Here is a 24968-nt window from a genome sequence, read left to right as displayed (position 1 = left end):
GCAGAACCCTCAAGCTCCCAGGCCTCTGGTAGAGGACCCGAGCTCAGAGGATGAAAGAGACCACCCGCGGAGGGTGAGAAGGGAATTTTTTTTTTTTTTTTTATATATATCTGTATAGCATATAATATAATTCAGTTTAATTCAGCATATTTATTTCAATTCATACAGCAGTCAGTGTCATAGTGTGAAAGTAAGCCATATGCCATTTCATTCTAGGCTTTAGTAGATCAGGAAAAAAAAATGGATGTAGTTTTCTTTATGGAAAGCCATTTCATTCAAAATTAAATAAATAGCAGTTATTAACAAATTATTAATAGTTCATCAAATAAATTATTGTCAAAACTGACATAAAAACAAAATGCATATGTTAGAATATGTTCTCATCTTAACTTGTCTTTCTGATTTGCTTTGAAAAGCACAGCTGCAAGTTTGGTATCATGTCACTGTCTGTTTAATATACTGTGTTTCACTAAGTGAATTTAGTTACTGGAATACTTAAAGTTTTCAGTGCTATTTCAATTAAATTAATGGATAACACTTATTGATTAATACTTTTTACTTTCTAACTTTTCTTTATATTTGCACTGTCACATGTAATAAAGTAAAAAAAAAATCCATTAAAACTTCATCCATCCATTTTCTTTACACCCTTGTCCCTTGGTGGGGTCGGGGGGGGGTTGCTGGTCCCATCTCCAGCTAATGTTCTGGGTGAGAGGCGGGGTACACCCTGGGCAGGTTGCCAGTCTGTTGCAGGGCAACACAAAGACAAACAATCATGCACACACACACACACACACACACACCTAGGGGCAATTTGGAGAGGCATGTTTTGGACTGTGGGAGGAAACCGGAGTACCCGGAGAAAACCCACGCATGCACAGGGAGAGCATGCAGGCTCCATGCGGGGGGGCCGGGGCTGGGAATTGGACCCAGAGCCTTCTTGCTGCAAGGCAACAGCCCTACCAACTGCGCCACTGTGCAGTTGGTAGAGCTGCACAGTGGCGCAGCTCTACCAAACTTATTAAAACTTATTTCTGATAATTCGTAATAAAAAAACAATTGTTTTGTGTTCCATTCCTGTTGTCCAATGGTTTGTTGAAACCTATTTGTTAAATGTACACTTAGAAACAAATCTTAAACCATACACACTTCATTGTGCCTTTCCAACTATTAATTAGCTTAAGCAAAGCTTTTTACTCAGGGCTATTTTTCCACATAGCTGTGGTTGGGTTACTTTACTCTCTAGCTTAGCCTTTTGCAAAACATTTTTTACCTCAACTGATGAAAATGAGGGCTGCTGCTTAACAGCTACAGGTTCTCATAATTTTTTAACAGAAATGAAAAAAGCAGAACTAATTTGCTGGAAAAACTGCCCCAGAGGAGTGTTATCAAGACAGTTTATGTGCTCCACTTGCAACAGTAGCTTGCATTGGAATCTGAACATGTGTGCATATGGTTGCCACATCAGAATGCTTTATGATGTGAAGCAGAAGCTGTCGGCCTCGCTCAGAGCATTTAGCAGATGCTATCTTGTCTTTGCAGTCATATTTATTGATGTGTCTGTCTTTCATTAATGTAAAAAAAATCCAAAATGCTGGACACCAGAAACTCCTCAATTGTATTTCTGTGATCAAATTCTACATCAAAGGAATTTAAAAAACATATTGTTAATCAATTCTTGTGATTAACATACCAAACATGGATGAGTCAGCAACTGTGTCATTTTTTTCTCCAACATTGTTTGTGGGATAAAGTTATTTTAAAATTTTACATTAAACCTAAATGCAAGTTAAAATGACGGATGAATCCATTGGCTACAGTTTCTTCCTTATACACATAGAATCCAAAAGTAGATTTAGAAATATAATTGCAAAGTTCTGCACTGATTGGCTATCTCTTTACATTTTTCTTCCTGGCAGCCAGTCTTTTTTGTTTTCCTATCACAGTACTTCTTCAGGCTTTCTGAAAGTTGGTATGTTAATATGGAAACAACAACTATGGAACTGAAGGACTATATTAAGGACTATATATACTAATTGTGTTATTGGATAAGCACATGGAATGCAAGCGCACACAAACACACAAGAGTGGTGATGGAATGAACTTCCTCAGGGAGGCGAAGCCTTCCTATTTGAGGATCGTTTAGGGTCATCTGACCGCTCAGCACTGATGACTCCCCTGAGCCTGACCTCTGACCTCTCACTCCTTGGCTCCTGATGAACAAAACAGATTCTCTCACACTGTCACAAAGGCCAAATATGTCACCTGAATGTCTAACCAATTAGAGCATGTTTTATAATAATAGTAGCATCCACATCTGACTAAAGCCGCTTCAAATATTTGTGCTGGTTAAGGTGGGGAGGAAAAAATTATCGTACATCTAATTTTTTTTTCTTGTTGATTATTGGTTTTAGAAGTGAAATGTGACACAAAAATCTTTAAACCCCCCCAGAAATGATTAAGTCAAAAATAACTTGATTCAAAGATTTTATGCCAAATACAGTTTTACATTATCTGTAAATCTGTAAACAGTTTAATAATCATGGAAGATTTTGACTTTGAAGAAAAAAAAACAACTTTATTGACATGATTCTTTGTTCTGATCTCTATTCTTATAAATTAAGAGAGCAATTCAACCCAGATCAAACCAAACGCACACAGGAATAATAACATGTGACACAGAGAGCAGATCAACAACACTTTCAGAAATTTGCTGTTTCTAGTAGCAAGTCAAGTTTGCATTATTGAATATTTTTGGTCTTGAACAAGATTTCACATTGTGTTGAGTGCAACTACAGGCAGGCACGTAGAAGGCACAGCTGCCACAGTGGTTCTGTGTTCAATTGTCCTTTCTCTGATGGAAGACACAAGCCGATCTATTACTGCTATTCACTTTGTGTCGAATCTTTGTTTTTAATTTTTACTGAAAGTTCTTTCTGGTTCAGTGATCCTGTGTTTGTCAGTGTCTTGCTCCTGGATGGAGCCGTCCAGAGATCTACCGCTGCCAATAACTGTGCGTACCCTGATTTTCTGTTCAACAGAAAGTACTACTGGCACAGTCCCTCTGTGTTTGGCTGTGTTTCGTTTATGAATGGAGCCATTAACTGAGCCATTAATCATGTGTACTTTCAGGATTTGTGAAAGGTATAGCGGTGGAGCAAGCGCCTCTCATACAGAGGCTATTAGTCCTCCATCCAGAGGTGGATTCCCGACCTTGAGGCATTTCCTACATTTCTTCCCTCTCTCTCTATCTCTCCCTCCATTTCCTGTCTGAGAGCGGTTCATAACGGAGACAAAGAAACAACTGTATTTACCTTTGTCTCTTTGTTTTTATTTCCCATAGAAAGTAACCCTAACTTGTGACTGTGCAGAGTTGTTTCTCTTTTCTGGTTAACTTTACTGACAGAGTAATGCTGCCACTGACTCTTTGTACTTTGTTTTTTCTTCTAAAAAAAAAGTAATCTTACACCTCTCCTTTTGGGTTTCCGTTTGATATAATTTGTTTCTATGCAGCTGAATATGAACGAGACCCATTTGTCTTCTTAAGTGCTACGAGATTATATTTAGTGTGAATTGGCATTATGTAAGTAAACTGAATTGAATTTTAATAAACACGTGGGACACAAATTCCATTAAAAAGCTGTACTACAGATGTTAAATCCGGCCTGAAAATTTCTGTCTTATGTTTTGAAAGGTTTCAGCTTCTCTGTGTTCTGTGTGAACAGAATTAATTATCACTGGAAATTGTAAAACATCAAACACTGACATCTACACTGTAATACTGTTTTGATCATCTGACTGGCTGATTATTTGAACTTGTAATGAAGCAAGCTCTTTCCTTCTCCCTTTCCTGCAAACCACGCTGATGGATGCGTAGCCCGCAGTAAACTGGATGGTCGTGATGATGGGAGCTGGGAACGCGGCTCCGCTTCTCCTGCAGCCAGAGAAAATGTTTACGGCAGGAGCTGAGTGATATGGCCTCCGCTGATTTCTAACCAGGAAATGTAATAAATAATACGATGTGTATTTTTATTGTAGAGGGAAATAAAGTGAAGTGAAATATGTGAAGGCCGTTTTATTCTTCTCAGTCTACTCAGAGCTTTGGCTTCCGACCTTTCTAATTTTTTATGCTCCCAACTTTACGCCGACCCCTTTTCCATTTTTCCCCCACTGCTGTCCCTCCACTTTCTCAGGGGCTCACAGGATTGCGCTGCTTCATTAGCTATCTGATAAACAGCTCAGAGGTTCAGCCCCTCACACCGAACCCATACCTTCCTGTTCACATGGCCACAGGATGACCCCATCACACACCCCACACTCGACACTCGACAGCAGCTAAGACAGACCCCAACCTCTGCAACTGTTACAAACCCCTTCGTATCTGAATTATACTCTGATACACACAGGGGAAAATTCATATACCAGGGGGCAAAAACTGGCAAAACAGATGAAATATTATTTCAGAATTTGAATTTTGGTTCAGTTCTTGTTAGCTTCACTTCCGAAAGCAAACAAAATTTAATCATGAAGTTTTAAATTTGGTGAATCTGTTTAACAAACGGCAGTGCCAGGTTCAATATTATTATCTTACCTTTCATAAAAACAAGCAATCACTTTAAAAAAAAAACAAAAAAAAAACCTGAAACTTTGTATACAAATCTACAAAGAAAACCTAGAACTGAAGAACTGAAGATCATATTCTCCGTATGATACAACCTTGTTCAAAACTACAGACAAATACTAAATTGAGAAGGTTTATTTTGTAAAGTATTACTGACAGAGGTGACCGTTCTCAATATAATAATATACTAGGATGAACTCTATACTGTATCCAACATTCCCCATCTACACACGTTAAAACAACTTCGTACTTTCTACCAAACCTCTCAACCTGACTATCCTTTTGATATAAGCTGCCTCTTAATGACATCCAAGATTTACTAAATTAATGTTGGATTGTTTATGTTATTACCATTTAAACAGAAAGCACCATATGCATTAAGGTAAGATGCTTAAGATTGTAATTTGCTAACTTAAGAAGAAACTTACTGAACAAAAACAATGTTTCTATAGAAAAAACAAAACAAAACAAAAAAACGTTTGGTTGACATACACAATGTGCACTATTTCTAATTTTATTATGCTCTATTATATTAAAGCACTGCAGAAAAATGGATGAGACAATGTGCCATAAAGCTTTCAAAAAAGAAAAAAAAAACACTTGAAGGAATGAAAAACTGGGGACAAACTCAGAGCACAGCTAAAACCTCCTGCTGTCTCTTCAGCTTATTCAACAGATCTGACCTCTGCCTGAGATTTTCCTGGTTTATCAAACATGGCTTACAAAAGTGCCTGTCAATAGTGTATGGTGAAAAAAATCCACAAGCCTTACACAAACAGAAACAAATGTAGAAATGTTAGAAAAATAAACAAAACCCAAAACACTATCGAAAGAATTTTTTTAAGCTGACCTAAAAAAAAAAAATTAAGACGCCATTACCAAACTCTTCGAAAGAGAAATTTTTAGAAACAAATATATGAGAAAAACAAAACAAAAGAACAGCAATTATTAACATCCAAATGCTTAGCAAATTCAAATATTACCACTTAATTAAATTTATTGTGTCTGTAATAGATTACATATCTTTTTTTCCCCCTCCATTTGTGTAATATCATAAATCCTTGGCAGATCGTCTGTCAGAGAGAGCAGACACAGCACAACTGAAGGTTGCGGGAAAATCCCTGGCATAAACCAAAGGCACCCAGTTAACTGGAAATACTCTTGAATAGGTCACAAAGAGCAATCTCAACACTATAATTCCACAGGCTGAAAAAGCAGAGAGGCATAGTGACAGAGGAGGAACAGAAAGGTTATATTTTATGAAATGTAATTACAGAATAACGGATCTTTGGATTGGAGTGTTGAAACTGGGAGTCCTCAGCCTAAAATCAGATCCAACCACAGCTTAGGGAAAATGACTTATCAGACCTCCCTCCTCTGCGGCCAACTGACCCCTCAGTCCTCCCTTCTTCCCCCTACATGCCTCACTCCCAGCCTTCCCGAGGCTGGGAGTGAGCTCCTCAGTCTTCTCTCCTGCTGCTTGACTTCAGCTGACATGTGGAATTGCTCACAGTAAACACTTAATAGAGTCGCTATTATGGCTGCAGAAAGCCATCAGGCCCAATCACAGCCTGCTAATGCCATTAACCCCATGGTTTCGCACACAGGTATCCACATGTGGCCAAATGCACAAAACATGCACCCAGAATCTGCTCGTACCACACATGCAGTGTCAAAGAAAAACACAAAAAATATTCATAGCCTTTAAACCTTTCGACATTTTCTCACAATACAACCAATACATTTTATAAAAATCTTATGTGAAAGTCCATCAGAAAGAAGCATGTCATTGTGTAGTTGTTTTTAAAAACTTTTTAAAAAATAAGTGACTGCTTTCACCCACATTTAGACAAACAACCCAAAATAGAAATTCTGTTAAATCTCAAATGAACCTGTTTTGTGAAGGCTTGTTAGTGAACATCAGTGATCAGCAGAAGCATGACAACCGAGGAACACAACAGGACACATCAGTAATAAATATGTTGAGAAGTTAAAAACACGGTAAGGTTAAAAGGTTAAACCAGAATGCCAATCCTTGGGCCTCTCACAGATCCTGTTCAGTTTTTCAGATAAAAATAGCATTAGCATTAGCATTAGTACCTACAAACCAACAGTCCTCTGAAAGCGACAGGCTGAGTAAGGACAACATTATTCAGAGAGGCAGCTAAGAGGGTAATGGTAACTCTGGAGTGTCATCCAAAGCTTAAGACGGAGACTCTGTCAAGATCTAATAGACATAAATCTAATCACAGACCTACACTTCATAGAAATGATGTAAAAACTAATATATTGTGAAATAAAAAAGCCCTAGAATCCCAGCTTAAATATTTTTGCCACAAGTAAGGCAAATGTCCAAGATGGCATTCTAGTCCGATGTGTATGACAGAAAGATAAGATTGCATCTTCCCCACCCTCAAACAACTAGCACCCCTGAGAAACATGGTGGTGACACAAATGCCTTTTTTAGCTGCAACAGGAAAGCTAAAAAGTTGAAGGGAAGATGGAACCTTTTAGGGGTTGCTAAAGGTTCATCTTCCAGAAGGAGATCAACCCAAAGCATACACTTACAAATACAATGGAATGGTTTAGTTCAAAACATATTTATGTTTGAAAGGCGCAGTCCAAGCAGTGAAACAGTGTTTCAAGAGGTTTACGTCCCAGACTTTTCAAGATCATTTGTAGCTTTAGACGTTCTCAGCTCAGTTCCATAGCATGACTGCAGAGCTGCCAAATAACAGTGTTAAAGCCAGAAAAATAAGTTTAAAAAATGATCTTATTTTGCCACGGACCAGATCTGCGTCTGCTACCATTCAAAAAGCAGACAGAGCTCCAAGTCTGCCCCGCCCCACCTCTTAGCACTGATAATGAGATTAATGACCTCCACTTATGGCTGTGATACGAGACATTCACGTGGATATCCACCGACGTGCACTTTAACAAGAAAAACAAATAAGGCGTCACATTTGAGGCGAAACAAGGTCATTGTCGTGTACGTCATGAGGCGGTCTTATCAACTGCTCTTTTCGGGCAGACATTCATCATATGCCACAACTTTCCGGACACATGGGCAATCATATGCAGCCATCTTGCACTGGGATTAGGCAAACAGTATTGAAATTACAACTCTAAAATGGCCTGAGGCTCTGTACCAGACTGATGCTAGATAACCTCTTCCTACAGTAGACGTTTATACATAACCAAGTCTTACTTTATGTGCTTACTCTTTAATTTTTATCACACAAATTAAGAAAATGCTAAAGACCATGCCGAATTATTGGTCATTGGTGTCGACTTTCACTACAGCTGATGTTTGTCATGGCCCAAAAACATGGGAAAAAGCACAGCTGGTTGAACCACCGTTAGCAGCAACAACCTGAACTAGTAATTTTCTGCAAGTCTATCAGTCTTTTCCATTGTTTGTAGAGGAATTTTGGCTCACAGTTCTTGATACACCACTTCACCACTTATATAACCCAGTTTGTGCCAAGCTTCAGTTTTCAGATGAGCAAAACAAGCCCGAATCGTCCCTCCTCCAGCACCGTGCTTGACAGCTGGTTTGAGATGTTTATGCTGATAGCCTGGGTTGGTTTTCTGCACACATGGCACTGTGTTTTGTGGCCAAACCTCTCTATTTTGGTTTCATCACTCCAATGGACTTTGTTCCGATATGATCCGCTGCACAATGGTAAATCCGTTTTTAAAAATTAGTCTTTCCCCTGAAAATCTTTCCAAGCAAGCTATCATTTTTAGTCTCCCAATTGCTAAGAAGTCAACATTGACACTTACAATGTTAACTTGGAACAAAAATGTAGAATACGAAAGCAATCAAATTCCTGATTTTGAAAAGGAGTCTCTACTGATGGGATCATCAGTAGGTGAGACTCATCTCTCAGTTAAACCGCTTTAATTAGTAGTAATCTCCTGCTAAATTTGACTGATAGCTGCAGATCTTAAAGGGTTCAATGCAATCCTTGAGTGAGTTTTAATTGATACATAAAACACAAACATAATTCTAGTTTAAGCTGTTGATCTTCTGTCTTCAGTTATTATTCTATCCATACAATTCACATGAAACTTCATCAGGGGTGATTAGTAGGGTGACATAGATGGTGAAGTACATTTGTCTGAGCAAACTGTCCAAATCTCATGGGAGAAAATGTTTGTGGCCAGTGGAATATTGATTAACATATTTAATGGGTATTGATGAGTTTAACAATGGCGCTTGACAGAATGTGATGTCTGTTACTGGTTTTCACTGGTGTTGACTGTATGTTGTGTTTATGATGCTTTTTATATTTTCGTGATGTGAAGCACTCTGAACTGCCTTGTTGCTGAAAAGTGCTATACAAATACATTTAATTGATTGATTTACCAATCAAGACATTGCATAGCAGTACACACACACACACACACACACACATATATATATATAAACAGGTAAAAAAATCCCCCACCTTTTTTAATCTAAGCTATTATACATGTGTAACAAGCTGCAAATAAACCATGCTTTTTAGGTTAGGCTTGGATAAGAATGAGAGATAAAGAAGCTACGGCTTCTTTATCTCTACGGCTATTTGTGTGTGTGTGTGTGTGTGTGTGTGTGTGTGTGTGTGTGTGTGTGTGTGTGTGTGTTAAACAGCATTCCATAGCAGCGAAAGGTAATCTTAAATACTGGATTAAGAGAAGAATGAACATGTCTGACAGCTGCCACTGACACTGTTTGCTCAAAGGATCCTGTTGTTCTTTCTGCTTCTACAATCGGAAAAAATCTTTTGACACTTCCACTGTCCCTTTGCAGCTCTGGTTAGGTGCCAGTGAAGAGAAAACTGAGGTTGTCTTGTCTTTCTAAACACAGTTATATGACACGGAACTGCTGCTGCCTCAGCAATGGCACACATTCAAGACAAGTACAAATATTTTGACAGCCAAGTATTGTTTAGTATTTAGGTAAGGAAGATTCATAGAAAGTAGTTTTACTAATGATTTTCTTTCTTGGGTGTGTGACATCAAATAAAGTTCACCTGAATAAATATAAAATGCAAACCAAACTCAAACCAACCTGATAGAAGGTGAAAAAGTAATTACCTCCCAAAAAGTAATAAATGGTTGTGCTACAACCATTAGCACACTTGTAGGCAAGTGTTGACATCCATCAAGTTTTTGAAATCACTGGTCATATTTCAAAAATTCCTGGGGAGGAATTTTGACATATTACAGTTTTTGTTTTGTTTTATTTTTGAGAAATGCTGTGGTACCAATTGTTTGTTCCATGATTTGTAGTTCTGGCTCAGCAATTTGGGTGTCATAATGGTTTAACAAAACTACAAACCACATCATGCAGGACAGCAAGAGGGTTTCCCGTTTCTTGTAGAATTGTTTTTATCCAATCACATTGGAGAGTTTTGGAACCATAGCAATCAGTAAAAGGTCACATGAGAGAATATCAATTAGATTGGACTTTATCTAGACCTGTGTAAAGTTTTAGATTTTCAGCTTTTTTTTACCCCCCCCCCCCAAGAGAGGGACTTGCAGGTAGGCTTTGGATAAGAAAATGTATTAAATTTAATAATAATAGGTTTAGGTTTTAAAATATATGGATAAATTCCCCATACTAAATAAAAAGTTTAATTTAGTTGTGTTCAAGGTTCGTCTGCCTTATATCAATGTTTGACTCGTGAAAATATTACGAAATATTACTTGTGTTTTACACAGTGCTGTATTTCTATTAATTTTATCCTTCTCTTGAGCTCTCTTGGGTTTTATTTTTATTTTTTACATCCAGATTTCTTTTGGTATCTGCTTCCCACAAACCTCTAAGTGAGTAAAAGCTAGAGGTGGCTCTAACAGAAATACAGGCTGCTCCACTACAGGCCAAACACAGAGGACCCAAATCAAACAGCTTACAGCGGGCCAGGCCAGCTGAGGTACAATTGTAGCAGACTAAGCGAAACAAGACCAAACTGGAGAAGTGTCCAACCAGATTCTGTGTAAAATCAAGTAAGAACCTCAATCGTTTAATTTGAGACTACATTTGCACGCATGTACACGCACACACAGTAACATGCTAACCAACGAACTTTCCCAGGCTCCACCTCAGGGAGTGCACATGATCCAAAGTGCTGCTTCTGAGCTGTGATTTTTAGCAGAACAACTTATTTTTTCAGTTCTTAACCCAGACAGCTATTTTTAGAGATATTTGAAATCACTAACCCCTCCACCCCCAAACTTCCAAACACACATTCTCCATCTCCACTCACTCTTAGCTCTGCTCTCCCTTGTTGCATTTTTACCAAAAAAGTCAGAGACTGCAGCAATTTTCCTTGTCGGACATCCAGACTGTCTGGCAGTTTGTGTCGAACACAGAGGAGGCTATATTTACAGTCTGACCTCACCCTGAACACACACGCAGGCTCTCACACACATGATGCTTTAATATGGTCGGGAATGACGCAGGAATTACTGGACTCTGGCTTTTTCTGTTTCACTCTGACTGTGTTTCTGCTGGCCGAGCTTCCAGCAATTCGCACCAGCAATTAACTTCATATTACTATAAAGGAAAGGTCACAAAGGCGGACAGAGATGCATCTCACTGTATGGTACGCTGCTTCTTGAGTCCATCTTCAATTTTTAATCACACAAAAGCCAAACACAGCAGTCAAAAACAGAGGAAATTTAACTGGAACTGTCTGCTTTGGTCAGATGAAATTAAAATTGAGCATTTTGGTACAAAAAACCCCCCAGTAAATAAATAAATAAATAAATAAATAAATAAATAAATAAATAAATAAAATGTTGAAAAGTACGTCACAACTTACTATAGACTATGGTAAAGAGCATGCTATGTTGTAAGGATATTCCTTTCCAAAAGTCTTGGAACCTTGCTTAGTGTATGGCATTGTGAACTATTTGAAATAAAAGTAAAAACTGGTGACTTCAGATAGAAAAGTGAAACTGGATTTTAATTGGGTCTTTTAGCAGGGTGACGATCTGATCCCTGTGGACAAATCAATATAAAAACTAATGTGACAGAAAACACCCGTCAGAGCAGAGATTGTTCTGATTATTGGTACAAAAACAAGGTGGCAAAAACCTGAATGATAGTTTATTTACTCCTGTATCTTACTCACCTAGTAGGAAAGATGACGTGGCTTTAATGTGAATTTTCACAGGATATGACAAACCTTTGGTCATTAAGTAACGGCTGCATGCTTTCACTGTTTCTTGAGAAAGGAAAAGTTCTGTTTGCATGAGAAGCTCTGTGGGGAAACTTTGTGGTGCAAAAACAAAAGTCAAAACCTGAACACAAGAGCAGGAAAGACAAATGTTTCAAGTGAGTTTGTGACGTAATGTTCACCGTTTGGCTGTTGCTGCCTTATTATATTCAATAATGCTTTGGAGACATTTTCAGTACAACATTGTCACTAATGTGAGGGTAACAATATATTTTAGTGGCAATGTAATGGTTTCTTTGATGTTCTCTTTGATTTGGTTTTGTATGACAACTCGGCTTCAAAGGAGAACCTTCAAATTCTTTTAAGGGTTCAGGTCATTCATAAAAATTGTATATTTTACATGCATCTCTGAGTTGTCCATTTCTTCACATCATTATTACCATTTCTGGTTCTGACAAAAGAGAAAATTCATAGAAAACAAACAAAACAAAACAATATGTTACACAGTAAGAGTAGAAGCTGTTGTTTCAGTAAATCTAACGGTTACAAATATATGAACTTTTGAACTTAGGTAACAACTTTAAAAAATAGGACAATAAATTCAAGTTCATTGGGACTCAGAGACAACTTCTAACCTGATAGCATCTTTTACCCTCCAGGTCAGACAGAAAATCAACTTTTCTGAGTGCTAATACATTATTTTAGAATAAAACTTCACTAGCAACACGTAGTTTAAAGGTTTAAAAGTCATAAAAAGGTGAGACTTAAAACAAAAGAAGAAATATTCTCTCCCTCGCTCTGCAAATCAATTCCAAAATTAAATTAATTTGAAAGAATTTTTCTCACTGAATGAGCTCAAATTGTTTGAAAATCCCCTGATATTTGGATACACGTTTTGATTGATCATGTTGTAAATTATTAGACACCTGCAGATCCTACACTTGTATTTTTGTTTTTATTCATAAGTTAATGACCATTTATCTTTTAAAATGTGTAAACATGATTTGTGTATGTCTTGAATTTTGGCATTGTTTTAAGCTTCTGTCATCTCGACCAGGACAGAGATGTAAATGACATTTTACATCTTCATTTTTTTATTCTTGCTTAAATAGCTACAAAACAAAAAAAGCAAAAAAAAAAAAAAAAAAAAAAAAAAAAAAGTAAGCAAAAGGAGAACAGCCATGACTTTATTAGGAGACAGAGGGAGACACCAGCAGTAATTAAGAGAACCTTAATTCTGTTGTCTGGATACATAAAACCGGGAAGATGGAGATGACTGAGCAGCCACCCTTGTTCTATTTATGTTGTGTCATTTGTCGTTATTTTGGCTACAATATTACACAGACAAATCATTTTATTTGGTGCTTTTATGTGCAGGGACTTCACTATTGTTTTAGTTGCTCATTTTTCATTTATACCCACCAAACATGAAACACCTAGTACTTAAAGAAGCTCATTCTTTGTGTCCTTTATGACTGTTAACCGAAGATGAATGTGCTGAGAACTATTATTTTCCTATGTTGTTTATAATATTAGGACTGAATTGAGAAATTGAAAACACCTAAAAGTTACATTACAGTACCTTGTTTGATTTGGCCCCTTTCAGAAAATTAGGCTTAAAGCCATTGCCTCCAATTATTTTATTTTATATTATATTTTTTAAACCTCGTCTCCTGTTTACAAAATCAGTCCTCAAGTGCAGCTCACAGTTGTTGAAGTGCTGCAGTTGAAACGCAGGAAGGAAAAGAAAGACACAAAGACAGACAACCCTAATCAAAGATGAAGTGTTTTTGCAACTTTAATCCTCTATGTATTCCTGATGGGTTTGTTTCAGTGGTTGGTAAAGCAAAACAAACAATGGAGTGTTGGCAAAAGCAGAAAATCCCTGCTGACAGCATTCAGCTAAATAGGTCATACTCTGAGTAGAAGACAGCTGCAGACTCCTTGGTTTGACTTTTGGTTCTTTGTTTTGGTTTTGCAAACAAGTCTTTAGTTAATATCAGCAGATTTTGGTAGCTATCCCGGCACAGAAAATTATGCTTTAATAAAATGATTAGAGAAAGAGTATCCGAATAACTATATCAACAAACAATTTCAGATCTAATATAAAAGTAGAATTACTTCTCTCATAAAACTGATAACATCTCTATCAATCAAGCCTGAAATCACCCCTGTTATATTACCGGAGGGCTGTTATATCTAAACACAGTCACATGCACGGGGAAGCCAACCAATCACAAACACACACTTGAACATGGCTGTGACCTCTGGCTGTTTGAGCAGTTCAGCAATCTCTCCATGTTGTTTTTTTTTTTTTTTTTTTTTTTTTAACCAGAGAAATGGGTCTCATAAAGACTGTCATTCACTATTTAAGCATAAAACACACATTGCAAAATAAATTGCCCATGCATGCAGTCACAGTGAGACAGAAACACACACAGACGCGCATGCACTTACACACATAAACTGGGCCTGGGCCATGTAATGAGGACAAAGCTGCTGATTCTTGGAGCTTGGCGATAGCGTCATTTTTACACCGTGAGAACACGAGAAACACATTTCTCAAAGGAGCCCTCTCATTTTGCTGTGGGTGTTTTACCATTTTTGGGTTAAAAGGGGACAGCACACACAAACACAAAGACGCACACACAGAAATCAGTTGAGTAATGTTAAATATAGCAGAGACAGGCTAATCTGAGATGTATTCTGAAAATGGAGAGACGGGATAAGGGACATGGACATATTTTATTTTTATTTTTTTTACTTAAAAAAAAATAAAGATCCTGGTATAGCTGCAGTACATCTGGAAATAGATGAATTTATAGACATACACCCCCATCACTCAGAGAGAGTATATCAGTAGCAGAGAAATGAGTGATGCAGGGCCAGAAAAGCTCTTTATTTATTTAGCCGACTTTTAAAGGGCAGGAAGAAAAACAAACATCAGCTGGATGAGGGGGAAGATGTGAACACCGGCTACGAACTTAACAGAGCAACTGACTGTTTAGATTTACTTAAATATCCTTCACCAAACACGACGAAGTGTTACCAAAATGTCTAAGTATTTCCTGCCAAAGAAAAGGGGGCAGATCTGTGGAAAACTGGATACTGTGAAGTGGTTTAAAAAAAACAAACAAAAAAAAAAAACAATGAGGAACGAGTGGGTTGTTGTTCACTATCAATTGTTTAAGCACAATTTTGTCAACATTATTTGTTAGATTACTTACAATATAATACTGTGGGATATGATGTGTTCAGAAAGAAAAAAAAATTAGAGTTTTTTATCTGTCATTGTACATTCCACATAATGTCATATACATTGTAATTCTGTGATGACCACATCTGCACATTTTGTCTGGCCTCTTTTCTTATTCTCTTTAATAAAACTCTCTTTACCTGAACTGTTAATTAAGATGAACAGAGCATCTTGGTCAGTTTTCAGTTGTGCCGGATTGAGCAGTGCTCTACAGGATTTTTAAAGTTCAAGGTTTCGTTTTGTAACCTAACCCTGATTTAAACTTCTACCATCTTTATCCCAGTCCTGCCCAGTGTGTTTCTTCATCTGCATGGTGCTACCGTGTCAGACTATTTAAAATAGGCAATTCATCATGCTGGCTTTTGTTTAGGGGATTTAGAATACAGAAGAGAAAACCATATATCCTTTCCTTTCAACTTTGCAAATATGTGCTACTTTGGTTTGGGTTACACAAATCCAAACAGAACACATTTAAGATTGTGTTTACAATCCAACATGAAGATGGCACCAAGCATGGAAAAGGAAGATGACATTATTCACATTTACTTTACACAATTTAACACTGTGGGACGCGATTGTTTTGTCTCTTCTAGAAATAAATAAAAAAATAAATAATAAAAAAAAAAAAAACTGGCAATGTTTTACGAAACCAGAATCACAAAGGTGAGATAAGAAGATGAGGTGTTTTGTCTTGTCCAACTAAAGATAAACATGAAAGAGTCAAAAGGCTGGAGATTCAGTGGCATAAAGAAGGGAACTGTTTTCTTTTTTTCTTTCAGCTGACGTTTAATAGAGAAGCAGATGCAGGAGGGAGTAGGTTCACTGTGCAGGTGTCGAGCTGCTTCAGGAATTTCATTTCCAGACTTCCTCGATGGGTCGAGTTTGAACTTTGACGCAGGCGACCCCTGCCCTTGGATGTTAAAACCAGGAGCAGCTCTGCAACAAAAAGTTTCTGTTTACACTCTAAGCAGCGCCACATGTACAACGCTCGCTGTCCTCTCACAGCTGAAGTGAAGTTTAGAGCCATGTCGGGCTCAGCCTCTCCGTTTGGAGCACATTTTCAGAGATGCTATCAGCCTGTTTACGCTTTCTCTGCTCCCTTGCGGCCACTACATTGCACACAAATTGGACAATCAAGAACAGGTGTGTGTATGAGACTTGGATGTGTGTGGGGAAAAAAAAAAGCTACAGAAAAGCATTTTCTGTTTTCATAAAGTTAGATTTCCTTCTTCACTTTGTCTCAATGAACCCTAAACTGTAAGTGAAAGAGCAACACCTCTCAAGCAGCAGAGCAGAGCGCAGACACACATCCAACCTTTAAAAAAAAAAAAAACAGATTGTGCTTTGTCACACAAACAGCAGAACTCCTTTCATTGAAGGCAAGAAGGCGCAACAGGTGCTTCTCTAGACTGAACATCTAAGTATGTGGCCCTTCAGGGAACTTATGGGAATTTTTACACATTTGATTGTTTGATGTTCTTGTAGAGGCGAATTGTGGAAGCAAAGAAAAAAAAAAAACATTTCTGACATCCCTTGTAAGAATTACAAAGCAAACCCCATAGGGAATTCTAACTTCATGTGAACCATCAACATAAGATTCAACGACGCAAGACAAGTTCATGTTATGGCTCTGAGAAAAAAGTGCAGCATGTCAGCAGTCTGACTGTGGTGAGCTTAAATATTCAAGGAGGGATAAGGTATTAAAAGCCCTAGAGAAGTCAAACCTTTCTAGGGTTTTATGTTGTCTGTCTCATATTTCATCTTCAAAAACACTCCCACACCAACCACCGAAGGGTTTCGATTACATAAAGCATTTCATATCGATACTTCTTTTCACGACAAACATTCTGACATGTTGGAGCAAGTAAAGTACAGGTGCAATCACTAACATTATGCCAAATATGGCTGCATGCCATTAAGGTGTGATCGTTCCAGGATCCTGATATCATCACATTGGCTCATTCACATGTTGGGACAGTTGGATGAAGAAATAGATTACGAACTAAATCCTGCTTCAACAACTCAAAGAACAGGATGAGAAAAAAAAAAAAAAGCTTTGAAGAGTCAAAGCATGGGCTTATTTAGGGAGGAAAGGAAGATGTATTCTTTGGTTAGGCTAGAGGTAAAGGTAATATTAAAAAAATAATATATCAGTTTGATCTGATTGTTTGTCTGCCTTCATGTCAAACTGAGAAAACACTGATAATTTGTGGTGTGACATTGGTGAAACCACACTGGTCTTTGGGGACAGCTGGGAAACTGCACCTTCATCATTTTCGCAAAACATAACACGGGCACAACATAATATTTCAAAAGCAGATTAAAATCATCGTCTTCCCCTGTGCCCATTATCTACCTTTTGAGTGCTTGTTGATTTGTTAATGTTATCTGACCACCACAGCAGGAGTGAAGGGAGGGAGACGTGAAACACGCACACACAAACACACTGGCCATTTCCTGAAGCACATGATGAGTTTCCTGCGATAACTCATTTTCAAATCAACTACAAGCTACTGCTACTGATAGCCAGATCGTCCTGTTAACGTCATCACCGAAATCTCACATGGTTGGTTACAGAGATGAAGGGATGAGGAAACCTTTGGGATGATGAGATAAGATGGACTAAAGATGCCAGAGTAGCAGATAGATAAAGTAAGAGAAGCATAGTTTACATGAAAAACAGAATAAGCATGACTTGTTTTCTTTTCAGGTCTTTCTCCCTTTCTGTTTATATTGTTTTAACTTTTAGCTTTACTGTTAAAAATACAGATTTAAAACATGCATAAAGTTTGACTCAAAGTTTTCTTTATTAAGTGATGCTTTTCTGCTACTTTTTGTTCATTAGGTTTTGTTTGTTAGGTCCTAAAAAGGTCTACCTCGTGTACAAAATCCGCTGCAGGGTGGACGGATTGACTGACGGATGGATGGAATAATAAAAATAATACTCAGTTATTGGATAATGGAAAAGCTGCAATGAAGACTGAACATTACATCTGACCGTTTTGTCAAGGAGGAATGGGTTCCATGCAATATAAATCACAATATAAATATGACACTACTTGTGCCAATAAGAATTAAAGAAAAAATAAAGAACTAAGATGATGGCTGTATGTTTTTTTTTAATTTTTTTTATGGCTCTTTGCACTGCAAATAAGTTATGCCATGGCATCTGCTAATTAATGGTTACATTAAAAATGTAATTTATTTAATAAATTTTGATGTGTTAATGTAAATATTAAGACATTATTAATAAATACACATGTCACATGACTATAAATGGCGGTTTTGAGTTACCCACATCAGAAAATATAAACTTTAAAATGACTATCCAAATATTTTACATGTTGCCAATAGTAGTTCTTAGCAGGAGTGGAGGGAAACAGTCTGCTTGTCAGTGTATCGAGATATGGACATGGATAATTTTGACTATTAAACACCAAAACTGGATTATTTTTATATTATTTCTGATCTAATTTTGAGGAACTCCACTTAGTCAGAGGTTTGAAGCATGTATTTGTAGAAACCAAAACTTGGACACTTGGACAAGTTACATGCTATATGCAGGATGTGCGAAATTGAAAGGAAAACTTTTCAAACACAAGGAACGAGAGCATGACACATTTTGATCCAGAGATGACAATAAAACAGATAGTCAGACATGATAAATCCCCACACAACCACTACAGAATCCAAAGAACACCAGAAACCTAGAAATGAATGTATAATACAGCACAGCCACACAGATGAAAAGCTCAACAGTTTTATCAGCCGGGTGACCACATCGGATGAAAGTGTCATCCCTGTTTATGCTATGCTGATAACATCAGGACAATCCCATATAAACTCATGGCCAAATGACACAGAATGAGGACAAGCGATGACCTTTCAGTGTCATCAAAACAATACACATGGCCACTGTGAAGCTGCACACTCGCAGATCGCGCAAACCTCACACCAATCTCTGAATCCATCAGAGGTGTGTGCCTTTGAAATGTTTCTGCAATGTGTCCACTGAGTGAGATAAGGTAGAGGCAGTGTCAACAGAATGGCCGTGTTTGTATGAGTGTGTGTATCAAAAGCTGTGTGTCCGCATAGGAAACAGATGCCTCACCTCTGGCTACGAGACAGAGTGAGAGAGAGAGAGGCAGTCTCAATGTGGCTGTTCCACAATGTTCCATGGACAGACACCCAGAGGGGTACGTGTGTAATAGAGCAGAAGCAAAGTTTGGCCACTTTCAGTGGGAAATAGTGGCCTTTGTGAATTCCTCGCATAAGGGAATCTGTGCATCAAAAGATTTTGAAAAGTGGCTTGCATGCTTCTTATTAAAACATACAAAGTCTGACTGGTTCTTTAGCAACAACATTAACAGACAACATTATCATTTCAAAAAATCTCTAGCCATGAAACGGAGCATAACCTCAACAAATCAATTTTTTTATATACTTAAGCAGTATGCCCTGAGAGTAAAATGTACACAGCATAATAATTTATCATAAACATGATACATTGTTAACTTGTTAACATGATGATATTGTATGATGATACGATTGTTATTACCCTGCAATTTACACACTCTCCTTCGTATTTTACATCATCAAAATTAACCAAACTTTCTCCTTGAGCTTTAGCATCCTGAGAATTTAGATCTATGTCAGATATGGGCTTCATAGACAGTGAAATAGTGAGCTGCAGCTGAATGGTACAGAAATGCTGTTGCAGTAATGTAACCTACAGGGGGAAAAAAAAGGCATGCATACATTTGTATTTGTTCCCTTTTGACATGAAGCTTTTTATTCTGGTAAGGTTTTGAATACAATACAAAGATGATTTAGTAACATTCTGTATGTGGTTGTCAGAATGTAGATGCATGTCAAAAGCTACACACAGGTTCCTCGCACTATTTGTGATCTTTATGCAAATTGAATCTAGGTGAGTGCTTACCTAGATCCTTGCATTTTTGGGGCCAAAATCAATGGTTTCTGTCATATCTGCAGAAGAAAATTCGGATCCATCCACTCACATTGTGGATACACTAACTGGGTGTAGTGAGTTATGGTCATGCAGTGACACAGACATATAGCTGTGAGCTAACCAAGCTCTCACTATGATTGTACCACTTGAGAACAGCCGTTAGCAAGGGGCCTGAAGCAGTGCCTTTTACTAAAGCTCAGGGTAGCATTTGCTCAAAGTACCAGGACTGTCTCACATTTAAAGGAAGATCTCTTCAATGCCATCAGCCAAGATTGAGATAAAAAGTAGACTTTGACTTGAGACATTTTAATAACACATAATATTCCTCCAGTTCTACACTTCACCAAAGTTTTCTCAATACATTTCTGAAATAAATAAATAAAAAAAAAAAAAACATCCCTCCCGTCAAACTACACAAATCTATCTCAGAGACAGCTCCTGAGGGCACACTAATTCTGCCTGGACATCGCTGCCTTTTACTCTTCCTGTGGAACGAAAAAGTTGGAGACACTAAAGAAGGCATTCCTCTCAGAATGACTCACCTCCCCTACAGACAGAGAAATATGGAGTTGAGGCTTGAAAGTCAATTAGTTCCATTTCAAATATTAGCCATTACTCTACAATGTCGTGAGGCAGTTGTAGGTGTTGGAAAACATAAAAAAAACAAAAAAAAACAAAAAAAAACATTATCAATCTTTTCTAAAGTCTAAATTATTTACAGCAGTAGTTGCACACCAATGAAATAATGGTGTATGTATACACACTTTTACGATTGTAAGTTGAAACATGCAGTTTTATCTACTTAAAGCCCTAAATTTGTTTAGATTTTGAGAAAGAAAATTAAACTAGTGTTCAATTGTCAAACAATTTCTAAAGTTTTCAACAGATGGTGCAGGGGTGATTTGTAAACCGGTAAAAATGCATTCGCACCATTTCCATTCCTGGCGGCTGATGGGAGGCAAAGGAGTGAGGTGAATTCTGAAGCCACGTGATTGGCCAACTGGGACTTCAACTTCCTACAGAGCTCATGGTTGAGCTTTGGGATGGATTTCGAATTTAACTCCATAAGAAAGGTGGACTGTTGGGTAGTTAATGTGGCTGGTTATATGTTCAGGGTATGTGGGCATGAATCCACCAGTTAATTTGACCTAAAGTGCTTCATCGTGACATTCAAACCCCGAGTGGGTCAATTTGTTTTGCAATGTAGCATAAACATTAAAATTTCATCAGTTGATGGTGGACTTGGCATCCACAGGTACAAATTTCCAGTGTTTCAGCTGTATGAGCGTGCATAAGCTTCATGGAAAATGTGCACCTGCATGCACAAACACACGGTGCTTATAAACAGAACACATGCTGAAAGGAACTCTATAACGGCAATCAAAGAATGCAGTAAAACTTTTCATCTCTGCAAAATCCCTCTGAACCATAAAGCGAGTTTGATGAGAGGAAAAACATTAAACAAGAGAAACACAAATTAGTTTCTAATTCAGTTTCCTTTNACTCTTAGCTCTGCTCTCCCTTGTTGCATTTTTACCAAAAAAGTCAGAGACTGCAGCAATTTTCCTTGTCGGACATCCAGACTGTCTGGCAGTTTGTGTCGAACACAGAGGAGGCTATATTTACAGTCTGACCTCACCCTGAACACACACGCAGGCTCTCACACACATGATGCTTTAATATGGTCGGGAATGACGCAGGAATTACTGGACTCTGGCTTTTTCTGTTTCACTCTGACTGTGTTTCTGCTGGCCGAGCTTCCAGCAATTCACACCAGCAATTAACTTCACATTACTATAAAGGAAAGGTCACAAAGGCGGACAGAGATGCATCTCACTGTATGGTACGCTGCTTCTTGAGTCCATCTTCATTTTTTAATCACACAAAAGCCAAACACAGCAGTCAAAAACAGAGGAAATTTAACTGGAACTGTCTGCTTTGGTCAGATGAAATTAAAATTGAGCATTTTGGTACAAAAAACCCCCCAGTAAATAAATAAATAAATAAATAAATAAATAAATAAATAAATAAATAAAATGTTGAAAAGTACGTCACAACTTACTATAGACTATGGTAAAGAGCATGCTATGTTGTAAGGATATTCCTTTCCAAAAGTCTTGGAACCTTGCTTAGTGTATGGCATTGTGAACTATTTGAAATAAAAGTAAAAACTGGTGACTTCAGATAGAAAAGTGAAACTGGATTTTAATTGGGTCTTTTAGCAGGGTGATGATCTGATCCCTGTGGACAAATCAATATAAAAACTAATGTGACAGAAAACACCCGTCAGAGCAGAGATTGTTCTGATTATTGGTACAAAAACAAGGTGGCAAAAACCTGAATGATAGTTTATTTACTCCTGTATCTTACTCACCTAGTAGGAAAGATGACGTGGCTTTAATGTGAATTTTCACAGGATATGACAAACCTTTGGTCATTAAGTAACGGCTGCATGCTTTCACTGTTTCTTGAGAAAGGAAAAGTTCTGTTTGCATGAGAAGCTCTGTGGGGAAACTTTGTGGTGCAAAAACAAAAGTCAAAACCTGAACACAAGAGCAGGAAAGACAAATGTTTCAAGTGAGTTTGTGACGTAATGTTCACCGTTTGGCTGTTGCTGCCTTATTATATTCAATAATGCTTTGGAGACATTTTCAGTACAACATTGTCACTAATGTGAGGGTAACAATATATTTTAGTGGCAATGTAATGGTTTCTTTGATGTTCTCTTTGATTTGGTTTTGTATGACAACTCGGCTTCAAAGGAGAACCTTCAAATTCTTTTAAGGGTTCAGGTCATTCATAAAAATTGTATATTTTACATGCATCTCTGAGTTGTCCATTTCTTCACATCATTATTACTATTTCTGGTTGTGACAACAGAGAAAATTCATAGAAAACAAACAAAACAAAACAATATGTTACACAGTAAGAGTAGAAGCTGTTGTTTCAGTAAATCTAACGGTTACAAATATATGAACTTTTGAACTTAGGCAATAACTTTAAAAAAATAGGACAATAAATTCAAGTTCATTGGGACTCAGAGACAACTTCTAACCTGATAGCATCTTTTACCCTCCAGGTCAGACAGAAAATCAACTTTTCTGAGTGCTAATACATTATTTTAGAATAAAACTTCACTAGCAACACGCAGTTTAAAGGTTTAAAAGTCATAAAAAGGTGAGACTTAAAACAAAAGAAGAAATATTCTCTCCCTCGCTCTGCAAATCAATTCCAAAATTAAATTAATTTGAAAGAATTTTTCTCACTGAATGAGCTCAAATTGTTTGAAAATCCCCTGATATTTGGATACACGTTTTGATTGATCATGTTGTAAATTATTAGACACCTGCAGATCCCACACTTATATTTTTGTTTTTATTCATAAGTTAATGACCATTTATCTTTTAAAATGTGTAAACACGATCTGTGTATGTCTTGAATTTCGGCATTGTTTTAAGCTTCTGTCATCTCGACCAGGACAGAGATGTAAATGAAATTTTACATCTTCATTTAGGAGACGGAGGGAGACACCAGCAGTAATTAAGAGAACCTTAATTCTGTTGTCTGGATACATAAAACCGGGAAGATGGAGATGACTGAGCAGCCACCCTTGTTCTATTTATGTTGTGTCATTTGTCGTTATTTTGGCTACAATATTACACAGACAAATCATTTTATTTGGTGCTTTTATGTGCAGGGACTTCACTATTGTTTTAGTTGCTCATTTTTCATTTATACCCACCAAACATGAAACACCTAGTACTTAAAGAAGCTCATTCTTTGTGTCCTTTATGACTGTTAACCGAAGATGAATGTGCTGAGAACTATTATTTTCCTATGTTGTTTATAATATTAGGACTGAATTGAGAAATTGAAAACACCTAAAAGTTACATTACAGTACCTTGTTTGATTTGGCCCCTTTCAGAAAATTAGGCTTAAAGCCATTGCCTCCAATTATTTTATTTTATATTATATTTTTTAAACCTCGTCTCCTGTTTACAAAATCAGTCCTCAAGTGCAGCTCACAGTTGTTGAAGTGCTGCAGTTGAAACGCAGGAAGGAAAAGAAAGACACAAAGATAGACAACCCTAATCAAAGATGAAGTGTTTTTGCAACTTTAATCCTCTATGTATTCCTGATGGGTTTGTTTCAGTGGTTGGTAAAGCAAAACAAACAATGGAGTGTTGGCAAAAGCAGAAAATCCCTGCTGACAGCATTCAGCTAAATAGGTCATACTCTGAGTAGAAGACAGCTGCAGACTCCTTGGTTTGACTTTTGGTTCTTTGTTTTGGTTTTGCAAACAAGTCTTTAGTTAATATCAGCAGATTTTGGTAGCTATCCCGGCACAGAAAATTATGCTTTAATAAAATGATTAGAGAAAGAGTATCCGAATAACTATATCAACAAACAATTTCAGATCTAATATAAAAGTAGAATTACTTCTCTCATAAAACTGATAACATCTCTATCAATCAAGCCTGAAATCACCCCTGTTATATTACCGGAGGGCTGTTATATCTAAACACAGTCACATGCACGGGGAAGCCAACCAATCACAAACACACACTTGAACATGGCTGTGACCTCTGGCTGTTTGAGCAGTTCAGCAATCTCTCCATGTTGTTTTTTTTTTTTTTTTTTTTTTTTTAACCAGAGAAATGGGTCTCATAAAGACTGTCATTCACTATTTAAGCATAAAACACACATTGCAAAATAAATTGCCCATGCATGCAGTCACAGTGAGACAGAAACACACACAGACGCGCATGCACTTACACACATAAACTGGGCCTGGGCCATGTAATGAGGACAAAGCTGCTGATTCTTGGAGCTTGGCGATAGCGTCATTTTTACACCGTGAGAACACGAGAAACACATTTCTCAAAGGAGCCCTCTCATTTTGCTGTGGGTGTTTTACCATTTTTGGGTTAAAAGGGGACAGCACA

General features: G+C 37.4%; 1 protein-coding gene across 1 annotated transcript in view; it reads right to left on the bottom strand.

The window, feature by feature from the left end:
* gmds (GDP-mannose 4,6-dehydratase) overlaps nt 1-24968 on the bottom strand; it is a 184412-nt gene that overhangs the window by 44890 nt on the left and 114554 nt on the right. The gene's annotated exons all lie outside the window — the stretch shown is intronic.

The sequence above is a fragment of the Poecilia formosa genome, unplaced genomic scaffold (genome assembly GCF_000485575.1).
Source record: "Poecilia formosa unplaced genomic scaffold, Poecilia_formosa-5.1.2 Scaffold271, whole genome shotgun sequence".
In the NCBI taxonomy this organism is placed as follows: Eukaryota; Metazoa; Chordata; class Actinopteri; order Cyprinodontiformes; family Poeciliidae; genus Poecilia; species Poecilia formosa.
Note: the sequence above shows the minus strand (reverse complement) of the source record. Positions and strands in the feature narration are given on the sequence as shown.